Source organism: Manis javanica, chromosome 8, assembly GCF_040802235.1.
Source record: "Manis javanica isolate MJ-LG chromosome 8, MJ_LKY, whole genome shotgun sequence".
NCBI classification, from domain to species: Eukaryota; Metazoa; Chordata; class Mammalia; order Pholidota; family Manidae; genus Manis; species Manis javanica.
In genome coordinates, this window is record NC_133163.1 from 29,775,220 (window position 1) to 29,791,537 (window position 16,318).

A 16,318-nucleotide genomic window follows, 5' to 3' on the forward strand; every position below is an offset into this window, starting at 1 on the left:
CTAAAAATAAAATGGAGATCAAGTGAATCACTGCAGATGTTTTGGCTCCCAACATAAACTGGCTTAAACAAAAAGGAAAATGGATTGGCTCAAAAACTTGGACTTTGGAGGAGGGACAGGCCTCAGGGCTTGTTTCTCTGTCCTCCGCCCTGTGTGGCTTCTTGCTCAGCCTACAGCCACACCAGACCTCACACCAGCACATAACAACATCCAGAAGAAGGGGAAGAGCGGCAGGCTCTTCCTGTAGCTTTGTTTTAAGTATGAGAAGACCTCTCCCAGAAGCTCCTGGCAAACCTGCCTTTGGAGTCTCTCTGGCTAGGACTGCTGGACCACTTCCAAAACCATCCTTCCGGCCAAGTACTCGCCAGAACTGGCTGATGCTCTGTCCACCGTGAGTCCCTCATGGACAAAGCAGGGGCCCACCCTGGAGCTGCAGGCAGGTCCTCAATTCTGTAACATGGGGAGCTGATAGGATGCATGACATGGAAATAACCCTACTAGCCACTCTGCTGGTATTTACTGGAAACAGATAGAGCATACTGTTTGTCAGAAGATGAAACTAATCACAACCTTGATAAGTGGTACATTTTTTAAAAACTTTGCCTTTATATTTTCACTGTTCCAGTGAGAAATTTAGAAACAGAAAGTCAACACATTTTAAACCAAGTATGGCATACGAAGTATGGTATAGTACTTACTATGTTCTTGTGCCATGGCTATAGAAATTTAGACAAAAGCATCCACATTAAAACTGTATAACCTGAAAAAAAAAGTAAAGAAAAACAAATGGTGAAAAATTACTTTAAAAATAGAGAAAAAGTATGCACAAAATTTCACTAAAATAGTTGTATAGCAGAGGTTTTATCTTTTTTCTGAAAGAGGCAAGCCAACCTTTTTAAAACAAGCAGATGAACTTATATGAGAAATTAGAGAAAATATCTGTAATATTAGATTTTCAAGTTCAAATCATCCACATCTATTGTAGATTCGACCACCAAAAGGACAAAACAAACAAAAATACATTTTAATCAAGTAATATTGTCCTGGACTGATATTTATAACTGGGGGAAAAAATTATTAAATGGACTTCAAAAATCATGTAGTCTACCTCCTATCACATCTATGCTATTCAATTCAACATAGCTTAGAGATAGATACATCGCTTCAATTTCCAAATTCCTAAACTCAGGCATCATAGTTCCAGAAAAAATACACATATCTGATTCAAATATTTGATTCTATATCTTAATAAAATCTTTGAATGTTCAGCATGCTCAGAGAACTGGGGTGGGGGCTCTAATATCCTGGAATAGCTTTTAATATTCAAAAGTGAAAGATAAGACCTTTGTCTCTCTTCAGACCCCAGAACAAACAGCAATACAGAAAATCACATTCTTAATTAAGAAGGACTTAAAGACAAAACACATATCGATGCTGTGGTATTTCCTAAAGATGGTATGCCTTGACAGGCTTATAACAGCTACTGTCCACGTATCTACAAATACCACATTGAATTTTACTTTCCTCAGCATATATAAGATTCAGCCATTATGTTGGCATTAATTACAATTTTTAGGGGAAAAAGAACTTTTCCTCTATCCTCCCATGTTCAATTTCTGGGAGCCTACAAATTAAAACTGACAAAGACAAATTAATAGGAGAAAAAGTGTATGTTTCTTTGTCAATGTTAATATTTTTATATGCATGAGGATGTCACAGAGAAGAAGTAAAAAGCCAAAGAGGCAGTTAGACCCAGGAGCTTATATACCATTTTAACAAAGGGCAATAAATTGTGGAGAAGGTACTAGACAAAGGAAAGGGGAGTTGGAGCTACCAAGGGATGATAAATTGTGGAACAATGACTAGGAAATATATGATAGATAAGTATTGTTTAGTAAAATTTGTCATGCAGATTCAAATTTCTCCAGTGATAGGAACTGCCCTCCTCTTCCTGATAAGGAGATGAGGTGCACCTTAAAAATGGAACTTTATGCCCTGCTTTCAGGCAGAAAGGGAGAGGGCAGAAAACTCTTCCTGCATCTGCTATTTCTCAATTTTCTTCAGCTCAAAATAATCCTTAGGTCAAAGCAATGTTGGGGTGGCATATCCTGATCCCCCTCAGGTTCATAAAAATAAAGCAATAAAAACACCATTAAAGAATAAAAGTGCAACTATCAGGACTTTCATAAATAAAGAAAAATATATTTATAATACATATATCCACCAAAGTACTCATTCAAAATACAGAAAGAACTTCTGGTAAAACAGTAATAAAAGACAGGCTACCAAAACAGGATATTTGAAAGGTCAAAAAGCACAGGAAAGGGTGCTCAACTTCATCTATTATCATGAGGTACAAATTAAAACCATAATGAGATTAAATTACTGATAAAAATGGCTAAAACTGAAAGTTTGACAACACTAAGTCTTAAGATGTGGAACAATTCAGCTCTTCAACACTACTGGTGAAAGTGTGAACAGAAATAAAGGTTCATCAATATCTAACAAAGTGGAACATAAATATATACTGGAGCCTGGCAATTCTACTCCCAGGGAAATGCCTACAAGGAACACACATACATAGGTCCCAAAGACACATACAATAATATTCAAAGAAGTATTAATTACAATAGTCAAAACTCAGTGACAAATACAATGTGGAGTGTTCATGCAACTGAATACTATACAGCAGGGGTCAGTCAGCTCTTCTGCAAAGGGCCAGATAGTAATATTTTTGGTTTTGCAGGCTGTATAGTCTTTGTGACCTGTAACAACTACTCATCTCTGCCTTTAGGGTGAGAAAGCAGCCACAAAATATATGTAAATGAATAGATATCGCTGTGTTCCAATAAAACTTTATTTACCAAAACAGCCAGCCAGTCCATGGGCTGTAGTTTGCCTGCTATACAGTAATAAATATAAATAAACCATAACTAATTAAATAACACAAATGAATCTCACAAACATAATGTGAGGCAAAGATGTCAGACACATTAGGAAAATACATTGTGTGATTCCATTTCATAAAGTTCAAACATAGGTAAAACTATGTAAGTCAGGATAGTAGTGACCTTTGAGTGGGGGAGTACGGGGCGGTAGTAGAGACTAGGAAGCAGTAGAAGGGGTAATTTTGGTGGGCTAGCAGTAATACTGGATTTCTCAGTTTGAGTGATAGCTTCATGATTTTATTCAATTTGGGAAAACACATCAAAGTGTTCACTTATAATTCACTTATCTTTATATTTATATGTATTACACTTGAATAAAAAAGTGAAGTAATTTAACATTTCTTTATAAACAAAGAATACAAGCCAGCAACATAAGTGGATACTTTCACACAGCTTACTGTCCCTGGACATCACTCTGATGGAGCAGCAAGCCCTATGTCCTTAGAAAGCACTGTCCTGAAGACCCCCCTTTATTTAGTGTGATGTCTATATTGCAATGGACCCTCTGTTCTGAGTTTCTGATAGGCCTTTGGAGCATAAGCTATGATTAGATAGAACACACAGGAGTGGAAGAGGTGAAAGCAATAAAGACAGAGAAGGGAAAGTAACAGATGGTGGATGAAGAGCTGGTAGAAATAAGCCCCTACACTTTAACATAATCTTCTGAATAATCTATACAGATTAGAAAATAACATGAACAGCTTAGAAACACAATTTGGAAGGTCACTGAAGTTGCCTTTTGTATAAAAAATAATGACATTTTAAAAGGTGGCCAGGGCTTTTAAAGGTTGTTGAAGGGATTTGCTTCCCAGCACAGTTTCTTCCAATCTAACAGATACAGCAGGCAAGAAGTTTCTGCTTTTCAAGTGAGGAGAAAACCTGACAGGTACAATAGTCTTGACTTTCTAAACTTGCTTATTTTAAATAATTTCTATAACTTGATTTCACCTTATCCTTCTATACCATGCATAAAATGTAATTAGATATTATAACTTCCCAGGGATCACAGAAGTCATTAAATTGCCAGGGTTGTACCTAAATATATTAGAAGAGGCAGAGAATATGAAAAAACCAGAGACAACAAGAGCATAGGCATCACATTGCAAGGATTCACACATTCTGTTAGTATGGGCTTATATCATGAGTTAAATAAAAGCAAATGAGTAAAGAAAAAAATAAGTGAAAAGAACGTGAAAGTGAAAAAATAAGTGAAATCCACTCACTACACTGCATTTACTGCATAACTGATACGTTCAAGAAACTGAACTATATGCTGGAAATGCAAAGATAAATTCCTGTCTTTAAGGAGCTCACAATTATAAAGAAGCCGACAAGCCTACTCATCAATAATTTAAATTGAATGTCATAGAAGATATACAACATTCACAAGTGCTACAGAGCTACGCATTAACAGGGAAGAATTATTAGGAGGAGTGAAATTAGGGGAGAGGAAGGTAAGGAAAGGAAATCTTCACATAGTAGGTAAGAGATGGAGTGAGTTTTGAATGATTTTCAAAGGAAAGAACAAGGAATACAGCATCATCCTAGGCAGAGGAAGAGGATGTACAAAGGAACAGAGGCATGAATGAGCCAGTCATGTTTGAGAAATAACAAGAAATCTAAGGTAGACAGACCATGACGTACAAAAATTAGCTAAGACTGAGATGATGGAGGGACTGTTAATTACACTAAGTTTGAATTTTGTCTTCCAGGTGTATGGAGCTACTGGGATAGGAACTAGAGGATGAGAATAGGATACAAAGAAAAGGGGAGTGACAGGTCTCCAAACATGTCTTTTTTATATAGTTTTAACATTTGTAACCATAGTAATATTTCACCAAATTAAAAAAAAAGTAAGTAAAATCAATCAGTATGTGGAGGTACCTCAAAATGAAACACAATCAGTAACAAATGAAGTGCATTACAAATGTACAACATAACCACACTAAAGGGGGTGCAGAAGGAAAGGAATAACTAACCGAACAGCTCTGGAAACTGGTATCTTGACTATATACTCTGAGGCTAGAGACAAAACAAGAGAAAAGGCCAGAATGAACTCTGTGGTGTTTAATTCAAATCAGAGATACAAAGGTTTTTAACATATATTTCAGTAGATACATAGAGAGATAAATATAGATACATGTATACATATATGTATTTCCTAGCTCTGTCCTCTGAGAGATCTCAAGAGCACTGATATTACAGTAACAATGAATACACTCAGCACCAGATACTGGTTTCTAAACACCATTTACCAAGAACCAAGACAAGGGAGAAATGTCTGGCTGCACAGCTGGGACAGAGAAGGTACCAGATGAGCATGGAACATCTTGTGGTGCAAGAAAGTAAGGAGGATATCAAAAAAAAAAGATGGGGACTTATCAAAAGTACCCTGGAACCAACCTTAAAGGGGTCAAAGCTGGGACAATTGGAGCACTAAAATAAAATATTATAAAATAGATTATAACCTATAGGATAAAACAAATACACATGAGTCCATAAAGATAAAAATAAATACCTGAATACATAAATGAGAAAAAGCCACACATTTTTGCAGAAGAATTTAAATTAATAAATGTAAAAAGAATGACAGAAATAGAAAAACCATTTGGCAAATATCACAGATTAAAGAAGACAAAGGAGATATAACAACTAAATTCAATGTTGATCCTAGACTGGATCACAGTCCAGACATAAACATTATTGGAATAATCGGCAAAATACGAGTAAGGTCTGTAGATTAGCTTATATTACTGTATCAATGATAATTTTCTGATTTTGATAATTTTCTATAGTCATATAAGATACTGGCATTTGGAAAGGTAGGTGAAAATATGTGAGAATTTAATCTTCTTTAAAGTGTGAGATTATTTCAAAATGAAAAAAAGAAAGAAAGGAAGGAATAGATGAGAGACTGTGAGTCACAATCTTCTTAATCCAAAACCTGGCTTCAGGCTTTTTTCTATGTCAAATGCTAAAGCTGATAAAGTTTGATATAAAAAGATAGATAGATAGATAGATAGATAGATAGATAGATAGATAGATAGATAGATAGATAGATGTAAATGAAAAGCTTGAAAATAATGAATGAATAGATTATAAACCAAACAGAACTAAGAAAGAACCAGATAGAAGTATAGAAATTAAAAATATGATAACTGAACTATAAAAAAACTCACTAGGTGAATAAATTACAACTGCACACAGCTGAAAAGTGCATCAGCGAACTGGAAGACAGATCTAAAAAAAGGTATCCAGAATGCTTCCCAAATAAATAAAGAGATGCAATCATGAAAGAGAGATTTAAGAGACATGCATGACAGAGTGAACAGGTATGACATCCACCTGAAATTATTAGTATAAAAACACCAATCCTTGGATCCAGAAAGGCAACACAAAAACTTTTATCTTCAATGAACTAAGAGAGATAACTATCAACCCTGAATTCTACATCTAGAAACAATTCCTTCTAAGCAACAAACATTTTTAGGCAAACAAAATTAAAAGCCTGCCATCAACCAACACACTAAATTATAAACAATGACCTCAGTGCAGAAGCAAAATGATGCCAGATGGAAGACCTGAAAGGTAAGAATGAATTGTGATACCTCACAAAAGATGATAGCCAATAAATGGCTAACAAGTAAATGAAAGATGGCTTGATTTCATTAATCATAAGTGATATATAAATTTAAATCGCAGTGTGGGACCACTATACACCCACTGAAATGGTCAAAATTAAAGCCATATCAGCAAGGATGTGGAGCAAACGAGACTCCTTTACATCTTTGGTGGGAGTGTTGACTGGTAGAGCTTCTTTGAGAAACTCTTCGGCAGTATCTACTTAAACTGAATATATGTATATATTATAACTCAACAATTCAACCATTTGCCTAGGTATATAGGCAAAATAAATGGGCACGTGTGTGGCAAAAAGACATAAACAAGGATGTTCACAGCAATGCAATTCATAATAGCCCAAAACGGGAAACCACCTTAGTATGTAACTATAACAGAAGGAAAAATTAAGTGATGAATTCCACACAACCAAATACTGTCGTGATTTAAAAAAAAACAAAATATTGCTACCTGTAACAACATAAAATGATGTACTAAGTCTAATGCTGAGAGAAAGAAGCCATATAAAAAAACATATACCACTTGATTCCATTTATATAAAGTTCAAACTAGGCTAATTTAATCATTAATGATTAATGAGAAGTTAGAATAGGGGCTTCTAGAGTGAGAGAATGTTCAATTTCTTGATCTGAGCAGTGGTTACATAGATGAGTTTGATTTTTTAAATTTACTGACCTGTTCACTTATAATCTGTGTACCTTTCTATAGGTATGTCATACTTCAGCACAAATATACTTAAAAATCGAATGATAAGCAATGACATTGGCAGGAATATCACAGAAAGGATGCTATGCTCTCACTGCATTTCCATCAGGTACCACACAACTGATTTGTATTATTATGTTCACACCGATGAACTGGTTAAGGGGATATCTGTCAGCCTTCTCCACTGCAGAGTTAACTATTTTCCCCTTTGTAAGTATTTTGTAGGAAAATACTTTGAAGCTACAGAAATATATTATTCTTCATTAAGCTTTACGATTAATACATACATTCTTACATTTACATTATTCATTCATTCAGTGGGTTTTAATATATTACTATTATTGTTTCTTATAATACATTATGACCATTATTTATTTTGTAGCAAACCTGTCCCAGATTTGGCCAGTGGAAACCCCTCAAGATGCTTTCTAGGTCATTTTTATATGATTAGATCATTCTTTGAGCAGTCCTTACCTTCTGAAATAGACGTTTCAGTTTCATTTTACACTGCCTTTTTTTTTTTTTTTTAACCCTGGAATCAGCCATTTTCTCCAATTAAGATAGTGGCATTTAGAAATCAAGAGCCAGGTGCTAGATGTGCTCATTGTTACTGGGGGCTCTCAGTGACAAAGCTAGGGAACACAAACGTATATGTATATGTGCTTACACATATAAACACACACACATAAGTATATCCATAGGATTTTTCAAGGAACTCAGCAAGGTGATGACACATAATGTTTACACAAAGTCAAAGGTCCAAGGAGAATCAAGATACTTAAGATGGTAGGTAGTGAGGGACTTGCTCTACCAACTATCAATTACAACACAGCAAAAATTATAGATTAACATAGAAAGGATGAACTATTTAATAATGGTATTTACATGTGTATTTATATATGTGAGGAAAAAATTAAGTTGAACCTCTATTCCACTCTTTATATAAAAATCATCTCAATTTAACTGAAGACTTACATGTAAAAGGCAAGATTATAAAACTTTTAATAGACAATAAAAGTGCATTTTACAGCCTCAGAATAGGTTAACAATATAAAAGAAAATGCACAAAGAAAAATGTAAATTCATTCTGCATTAAAATAAAGAACTTGTTCATTAAAAGCGACCAAAAATAAAATGAAAAAATAAACCACAAATTAGAAAACTATAACCAACAAAATGTAAGTGTCTAGAATATAAGGTTTATAATTTTCTAAGACAATCCAAGAAAAAAACAGACAAAAGTTATATTTAAAAAAAGGAAATAAAAAAGATCCTTAACTATATGAGATGACCCTGTTTTCTTAGTAATGAGGGAAATAAAAATAAAAAGCACCTTTATATACCTACCAGCTTGACTAAGCTTAAAAATCAAACAATGTCAATTATGGGGTAAATGTGAAGCAATGGAAATGTTCAAACTCTGGTAAGAGCTGTACACTGGTGCAATCAATCACACTGAAAGACAAACAACAGGAATATCCTACCAGCCAGGAGTTCCACTACTAAGTTTATGGTTACCAGGAGAACCATCACTCAAAGACAAATACAATTATTCATAACTGCAAAAACCTAGATTCCAACAGTATAATAGAAAAATAAAATGTGGGGGTTTTTGCAGCAAAATCAGTGAACTCTAATGCTAAATGCAGAGTATGGAAAAATTCAAGGGGACTACATCCCTAAACACTTCTTCAGGAGAAAATTAGATATAAACACAATTTTTAAAACTTAGATTGTAAATTTAAAAATCAGATTACAAATTCACCAGAGACTGGGTCAATACCAGTTAAGAGTCATTAAAAGCTTCCCACAGTTTTGTGCTTGGTCTTGTGGATGTTTCCAGGATAGAGACAATCAAGTCCTCCAAGAGATAATAGTTTAACTCCCTGTATCTGGAACACAATACTGAGCCCATGGCAAACAGTAGATTAAACAACACAAAAAATGAAAGATCTTGCTTGCTATTTAAAGAAGAGGGTACTTAAACTCTCAAAATCCAGTTAAAATACCTGAGAGAGTATCATCTACAGTGTAGTTTTTCAGAAGAAAGTATGTGTAGAAAAGAAAAACAATCTGTTAACTTTGTTGGCTACCAAGACAAATGAGACTGCCTCTCTTAGGCTCATACCAATTAGACTATCAATTTGCTTAAAATGCCTATTAGAACAGTGTAACTTTCAATCAAAAAAATTAAACAACTTTTCAAATTAATACTATAGGATTAAAAAAAAACACTTGCATGAGCAGAATTTCTCAGATTTGCATTCACGATCCTCGAACACTAATCAGCACCGGCGTCACCATTTGCTAAGCTGCTGGGAACGAGGTTCCAGTGAGGTGCACTCCTAGGAACCACCCTCCAAGCAAAAGGTTCTTTGTAAGGCTGACAGATTTTAACAATTTGGAAAAATCATAAGCTACATATTTAAATTTTGCATCAAAGGTATAAATGTTATATAATAGTGTTCATAAATTAAAATATTATTGTCCATATTTTATATGGGAGTATGTACAAAACCTCTAAAACAGATGGTAAGTTACATAGAGATATCAAGTGACAATTTAGCTGATTCAGTTCTAATTCATTCTGCTTGCTTTCTAATAGCATTATTCTAAAAAGAGCAACTGCATAGCCCATACAAGAGACTTCTATTTTAAGCAGAGGTGACAATCTTTACTTATGTAAGAAGCAATTATACAGAAGAAATGAACTGCAATGGAATACACTAGAGAAATGTTAGAGGAAACCATTAGCTTTCATTCTCAAGGGTACATACTAAGTGCATCAGTCACTGAATTTATTAAGCCATAATTTTGCTACATGAATTCTCCATTCTTTCCTTCAGAGCGCACTGAAAAATCAGAAGGCAATGTTTGCTTTCTTCTCCACAGTAACAACTGTGCATTTGGCCTGAATTCTAAATAACCACGTTCTTTATGAAATTTTTGAAATTCAGCCAATATGCAGAGCTTTTCACTAAAAATAAGCATAAAGGAAACAGACACAAATATAACTGTCATATTTAACTACTCAAAATGGGGGAGAACAGCCTCCTCAGACAAGTTGGACAAACATGTACAGACCTCACCATCACCACACATACTCCACTGTCACCAAAAACAGAATTATTGTTAAGAACTTGAAGCATGACTATACAACTGGGTACCTGATGACATTAGCATCTATGGCCTAAAATCTATTGGTACTTAACCGATCACATACTGTCTACACTGGTTAAACCTGCATCACACATAGTTGTAATGGGTAGTTTTATATATTAACTTGGTTAGACTACAGTAGTCAGCTATTCAATCAAACACTCATTTAGGTATTGCCGAAAAGGTATTTTGCAGATGTGACTGCTACAATCAGTTGACTTTAAGATTACCCTCAGTAATGAAGGCTTTAATCCCCAAAACTAAGTTTTCCCAGAGAAGAAGGAATTCTGCCTCAATACTTCAGCATCAACTTCTGCCTCGAGTTGCTGATCAGCTGACCTGCCCTACAGATTTTAGACTTGCCAGCCTCCAAACTGCATGAGCCACTTCTTTAAAATAAATCTCTTTATATGCAGTTGATCTCTGAAAAATATGGGTTTGAAATGCATGGGTGTACTTATATGTCGATTTTTTTTTCACTAAATATATTGAAAAATTTGGGGAGGATATGTGACAATTTGGAAAAACACTTTTTTTTTAAAGTCTATGTAAGAACACAGAATGTAACATATATAACATACAAAATATGTGTTAAACCAACTATGTTATTGGTAAGGCTTCTGGGCAACAGTAGTTAAATATTTGAGGAGTCATGGTTTTTCAACAGTGCGGGGGTCAAAGCCCCTAACCCCCACATTGTTCAACCGTGTGTGTGTGTGTGTGTGTGTGTGTGTGTGTGTGTGTGTGTGTAACACAACACTTAAGTGTCCATCAAATGTCGAATGGATAAGGAAGTTGTAGTATATACACAATAAAGTTGTAGAAAGTATTCAGCCATTAAAAAAAAGGAAATCCTACCATTTGTTGACAACATGGATGGAGTTTGAAGGCACTAGGCTAAATGAAATAAATCACACAGAAAATGACAAATACTGTATATGATCTCACATATGGAAATCTTTTTTTTAAAAAAGCAAACTGAGAGAAAAAGAGATTAGACTTGTGGTTATCAGAGGAGGGGGGCAGGGGAGCTTTGGGGACAGTGGTCAAAAGGTACAAACTTCCAGTTACAATGTGCTAGGGATGTAGTATATGACATGATGACTACAGCTAACACTGCTCTATGATGTATCTGAGAATTAAGACAGTCAATCCTAAGAGCTCTCGACATACACAAAAAATTTTGTCCTTTTTTCCTTTCTTTCCTTTTTATTGCATCTATATAAGAAGATGGGTGTTAGGAGAACCTATTGTGGCAATCACTTCACAATGTATGTAAATCAAACCATCATACTGTACACCTTAAACTTACACAGTGATGTCTGTCAATAATTTCTCAATAAAACTAAGGGGAAAATGCACTATACATACATACATCTGTGTATATTCCTATCGGTTCTGTTTCTCTAAAGAGCCTTGATTGATATACTAGGCTAAATGGGAATCCCACCATGAGTTCTAGTGTTTTTTAAATTCAAAGTCATACAAGGAAAAGCTATTTCCTAATTTAATTCAGTTCACGTGGGAAAACAAAGGCAGTGGTAGCCTATCAAAGACCATGCCTGATGACTGAGATAGTCCCCGGCCAACCAGAATACCAGTAAACTGTGCGGTGCAGCAGGAAGGACAGGGCAGCATTACTTCTCACCTGGAGTCTGAGAAGAGAGAGGAGCGCAGGAAGGAAAGTAGGTGAAACTGACAGAGAATGCCACACCAGAGCACAGCTGTCACAGTAAGAACTGATTCATCTACATTTTAAAAACTAAACAGTATTTCAGGGCTTACCATGTCTCAGGTGTTTTACCTTGACTGTCCCATCTTCTTGCTCACAGCAATATTAACAATATTATTATCCCTAATTCTCAAGAGAGATGGGGAGCTATGGATAATTCTATAAATTGGCATGGCTACTAAGTATTACTGCATCCCAGTTTGAATCTAGGCTTTGATTTAAGTTACTGAACTATATGGTTCCCCAATAGTATTTCCCAGGCAGAACAACAGGGCAAAAAGATTCCACTCCAAAGAATCTTATAAAAGCAGTGCCATTAGATATAATAAAAGCACATGGCAAATTATATTTGAGATCTGTACATACAGAGAGGGAATTAAGGGGAAAAAACATGAGAATAAATAAAAAAGCAGAAGTATAAAAGAAAAGATTTCTGGTTCGAAACTGTTAACAACACACAAATTTACCTTTTTACCTTCCTTCTATCTCAATATAATGTAGTAAGAAATATAAAAATACAAATAAATTCACAGAAATACAGGAAATCCAAGTATAGGTGGTGACATCAGCAGACCACAGAAGTGATAACTTCTAAGAAATAGAAAGCATACTGAAACAGATTGAAGACAAAACAAGCTAAAAGAGCAGTAATCCTTTAGAAGAGGTCGAATCTCCAAATAAAATTTCCTAGCAGAATCTAGGAAAAACTAAAAGTAAGTGTCAGAAGAAGTATGCCTTGGATGGTAAGCTAGATAATAAAAGAACTTGAACACCTACCTCAGCCCCTTCTCTCTCTATAGGAGAAGCTATGAGCAGAATTAGCCCCTGGATTAAAACGAAGAGAAACACCCACAGTGATCCCTTGGACTACAGAAGCTGGGCAATGCTCCAGATAATTTATAACTTACAGTTAACCTGTACTTAGAAGGTAAGTCATCCACATTTTTCCAGAAACTCCACCCTATGCACTATGGCTTGCCCACCCACCACGGCTCCTGTAAATCAGAGCTCACAGGCACTACCAGGTAAATAGAATCTCTACAACAACACTAATTCCACATTTTGATTCTATCATGTACTACAAATAAATCTACAAAAAAACAACCAAAGGGGGTTAGAACACCACACCACACCACACAACATGCCGATCTGGCATACCAACTATTTTGAGCTAAAGGCACTTAAAAAACAACAGATGCAAGAAAGACACTCTGACCTCTCCTTTTCTTCCTGAAAACAGGAGATAAAACTCCCATGTGAAAGATGCCCTCCCTGCACCTGGAGGGAAAGAACATGCTGATCACACGAGATGGGGAGTTGAGGCTGAGAAGAAGCTGTACAAACAAACCTTTTAAAAATAACCCTATTCTTTTCCTTTAGCTGCCTCCCCATATATTTTAGTTACTTTTTCACAATCACTGATCTTTGTTCAACCTAAAATATAAACATTTAGGCCTAACTGGTTCTTAGGGTCTTCATTTTCCTGTGAAAGTTCTCTAGTACATGTAAAATAAACAAAAACCTGTATGCTTTTCTACTACCAATCTTTCTTATGTCAACCTAACTCTCAGGTCCAGCCAGAGACCCTGAGAGGAGAGGGAAAGTTTTCTGTCCCCAACACAGTCACTATCCATATTTCAGGAAAATCAAATCAGGAACATGGAAAGAAGTATCAAATTCAAGACAGCCTAAGAAGAAAAAGTTAATATTAGAAAACACAAAACATGTTTTTAAACGTTAATAAATTTCCTCAAGAAATTCAAGGAGATATGACAGACACAAAATGAAGAGAGAAAGTAATTCTTTTGGTTAAAACAAAATTATTGGGAAATAAAACTATGAAGAGTAGGTCTCATTGGGTCATGAAGATCGGCAGCTGGATTCTACACCCTGGATCGCATCCCCAGGGGACATACGAGCTTTGTCCATTATCCTCTCCCCTTAGGCTTCTTTCCTGCTGCCTAGAAACACGTTCAAATCTCCCTGAATTCATAAAAAGCTTTTCCCTTGGCTCAGAGCCCTCTCCAAAATAAAGAAGTAATGAGGAAAGGAGGTGGCATTGGTGATTTGGAGGTTCCTAGCTTAAGTAACAGGGTGAATGGTTTTCCCATTAGATGAATAAAGAAATAGAGGAGGAAGGTAGAGATAGGGGAGCACCGGATAACACAAAACGAGAGATGCCTTTACAGGAAGTGGATATAAAATCAGAACTTATATATTGAACTTGGTCTATGAATGAATGTATTTTCCTTGGCTTATGTAATGTTTTACAAAAATTTCATCCATCCTTTAAATTCAGGGTGTTTAGCATACCTGTCCTGAATTACAGCTTCTCCTGAAAAACTGGGAGAACTGGCAACTTTGGGCCCACATTCCTAAATAGCAACAATGGCCAGAGCCAAAACAGCCCGCATGGGGCTGCACTCTCCCACTTGCCATTGTCCCCAAAACCGTCTTCCTAACCCTGAGCCTATGTCAGCCATTTACACTCTGTTTACTCTGTTGTTTTTCTTAGTATAGAAAAATATTTTTAATTACCCTAAGGCCTGCTTCTGCTCCTTACCCATTGTGGGCCAGGTACTTAAGCAAATCTGCTGTAGAAACCACAGAGTCAAGCAAGGAGTTGAAACTATGGGCCTCTGGCTCATAGTTGTGGTTTAAGGTGGGTTTGAAAGAGTTTAAAATATAAGAAAGCTGAGCTCATACACACACAAAAAGGTACATAAAAGAAGACAACCATGGGTGAAACTTTAGTTAATACCCATAATTCAATTCAGTAAAAGAAAAGTGACAGTAACCATAAGTGAAATTTAAGTTCAAGAAGTGAGACTCAAGGAATATTTCAGAATGAATTAAGTGGATAGTGCATGATTTCAGCAAAAATTAATTCAGTCTTGAGACTAGCATAGTACAGAGAGGTCACAGTCCACTGTAATTTATTTAACAACAAAAAAATCAAGTCTAAACTACCCATGAAACCATATCATATTATCAACTGGTTGAGGTTAGTTAATACAGAAAGATGTGTCTTAATTACTGTCAACATAAATGCTATACCAAGCTCTTGAAAGCCATTTCTCATTAACCAAGATTATCACATATCTAAGTTACGTAAGTTTAAATCTTCCATGTCAAAAGCATTTTGGAATAAAAAGCAAAGGCAGAAACAATTTTAGGCAGGATTCAACAAAATGTTCCTTGAATTGTTGCATGTAAAGAGAATAACTTACATTGTCATAACAAAATAGGTCAGTTAACAAAAAGAAAACGTTACTACTAGGCTTTCCTCCAAATTTCTATGTAACAAGGAAAGGAAAAAAGTCCATTTAACATTAAAATATTTATGAGAATTTAAAGCATCACAATGGCAAAGCCACCAGACTGTAAATAAGCAGGAAGATCTCTTCACATCTGGTTTAAAAAGACAGTTTAGAAATTTTGCATTCTAAGACAGGTTTCTCTGTTATGTCTTGTACTCAATTACTAGATAGATATATGAGATAGAGAACACAAAATTCATCAGGAAATACAAATCAATAATATATGGAAATTCTCATACTCATTAACAATTAAGAAATAAATAGTAAAGCAAAAATGTAGTCATCATTTTAGAATTTAAATTACCAAAGTAACATTTTGTATACTTACAATTAGTAAATTATTGAGGGGGAGCAGAATTCATGATCCCAAAATAAACCACTTTGGCATTTGGCTTATTTTGAGCTGAAGGCAATCAAGACCTAACAGACTCAGCAAGAGTTTGTTTTGTCTTACCTCTCCCTTAACAGCCTGTAAGAATTCAGACAGAAGACCTGTACTAGGAAGAGGGCTAATAACAAAGGCAACTTCTTATAACACGAACACCTATCTGCATTGGCCTGAAATGTATTTACCTTACATCTGTTCTTCTCATTTGTCTGAGATATGTCTTCTTTCCCTGGGAGACCCCAGACTCCTAAACCCTTCTCCTTAGCTCAGAATGGTATATAAACCTCAGTTACCTGACAGCCTTTCATATCTTTGGGGCTCCCATACACGTGAAATTAATGTTTTTCTCCTGCTAATCTGTTCAATGTCAATTTAATTACTAGACCAGCCAAAGAACCTAGAAGGAAAGAAGGGGATAAGTTTTCCT

The 16,318-nt window shown here is 35.5% G+C and overlaps 1 protein-coding gene across 13 annotated transcripts in view; it reads right to left on the reverse strand.

Annotated features, from left to right (window-relative positions):
* The window catches only part of SIPA1L1 (signal induced proliferation associated 1 like 1), a 394,992-nt gene that overhangs the window by 198,166 nt on the left and 180,508 nt on the right, over nt 1-16,318 (reverse strand). For 11 of the 13 annotated variants that reach the window (XM_073242187.1, XM_073242190.1, XM_073242201.1 and 8 more), the window contains one exon: nt 699-760. The exons of the other annotated variants lie outside the window; for them this stretch is intronic. The gene's annotated coding sequence lies outside the window, so the exon portion shown is untranslated. The remainder of the gene's footprint in view (nt 1-698; nt 761-16,318) is intronic. 13 annotated transcript variants of the gene reach the window in all.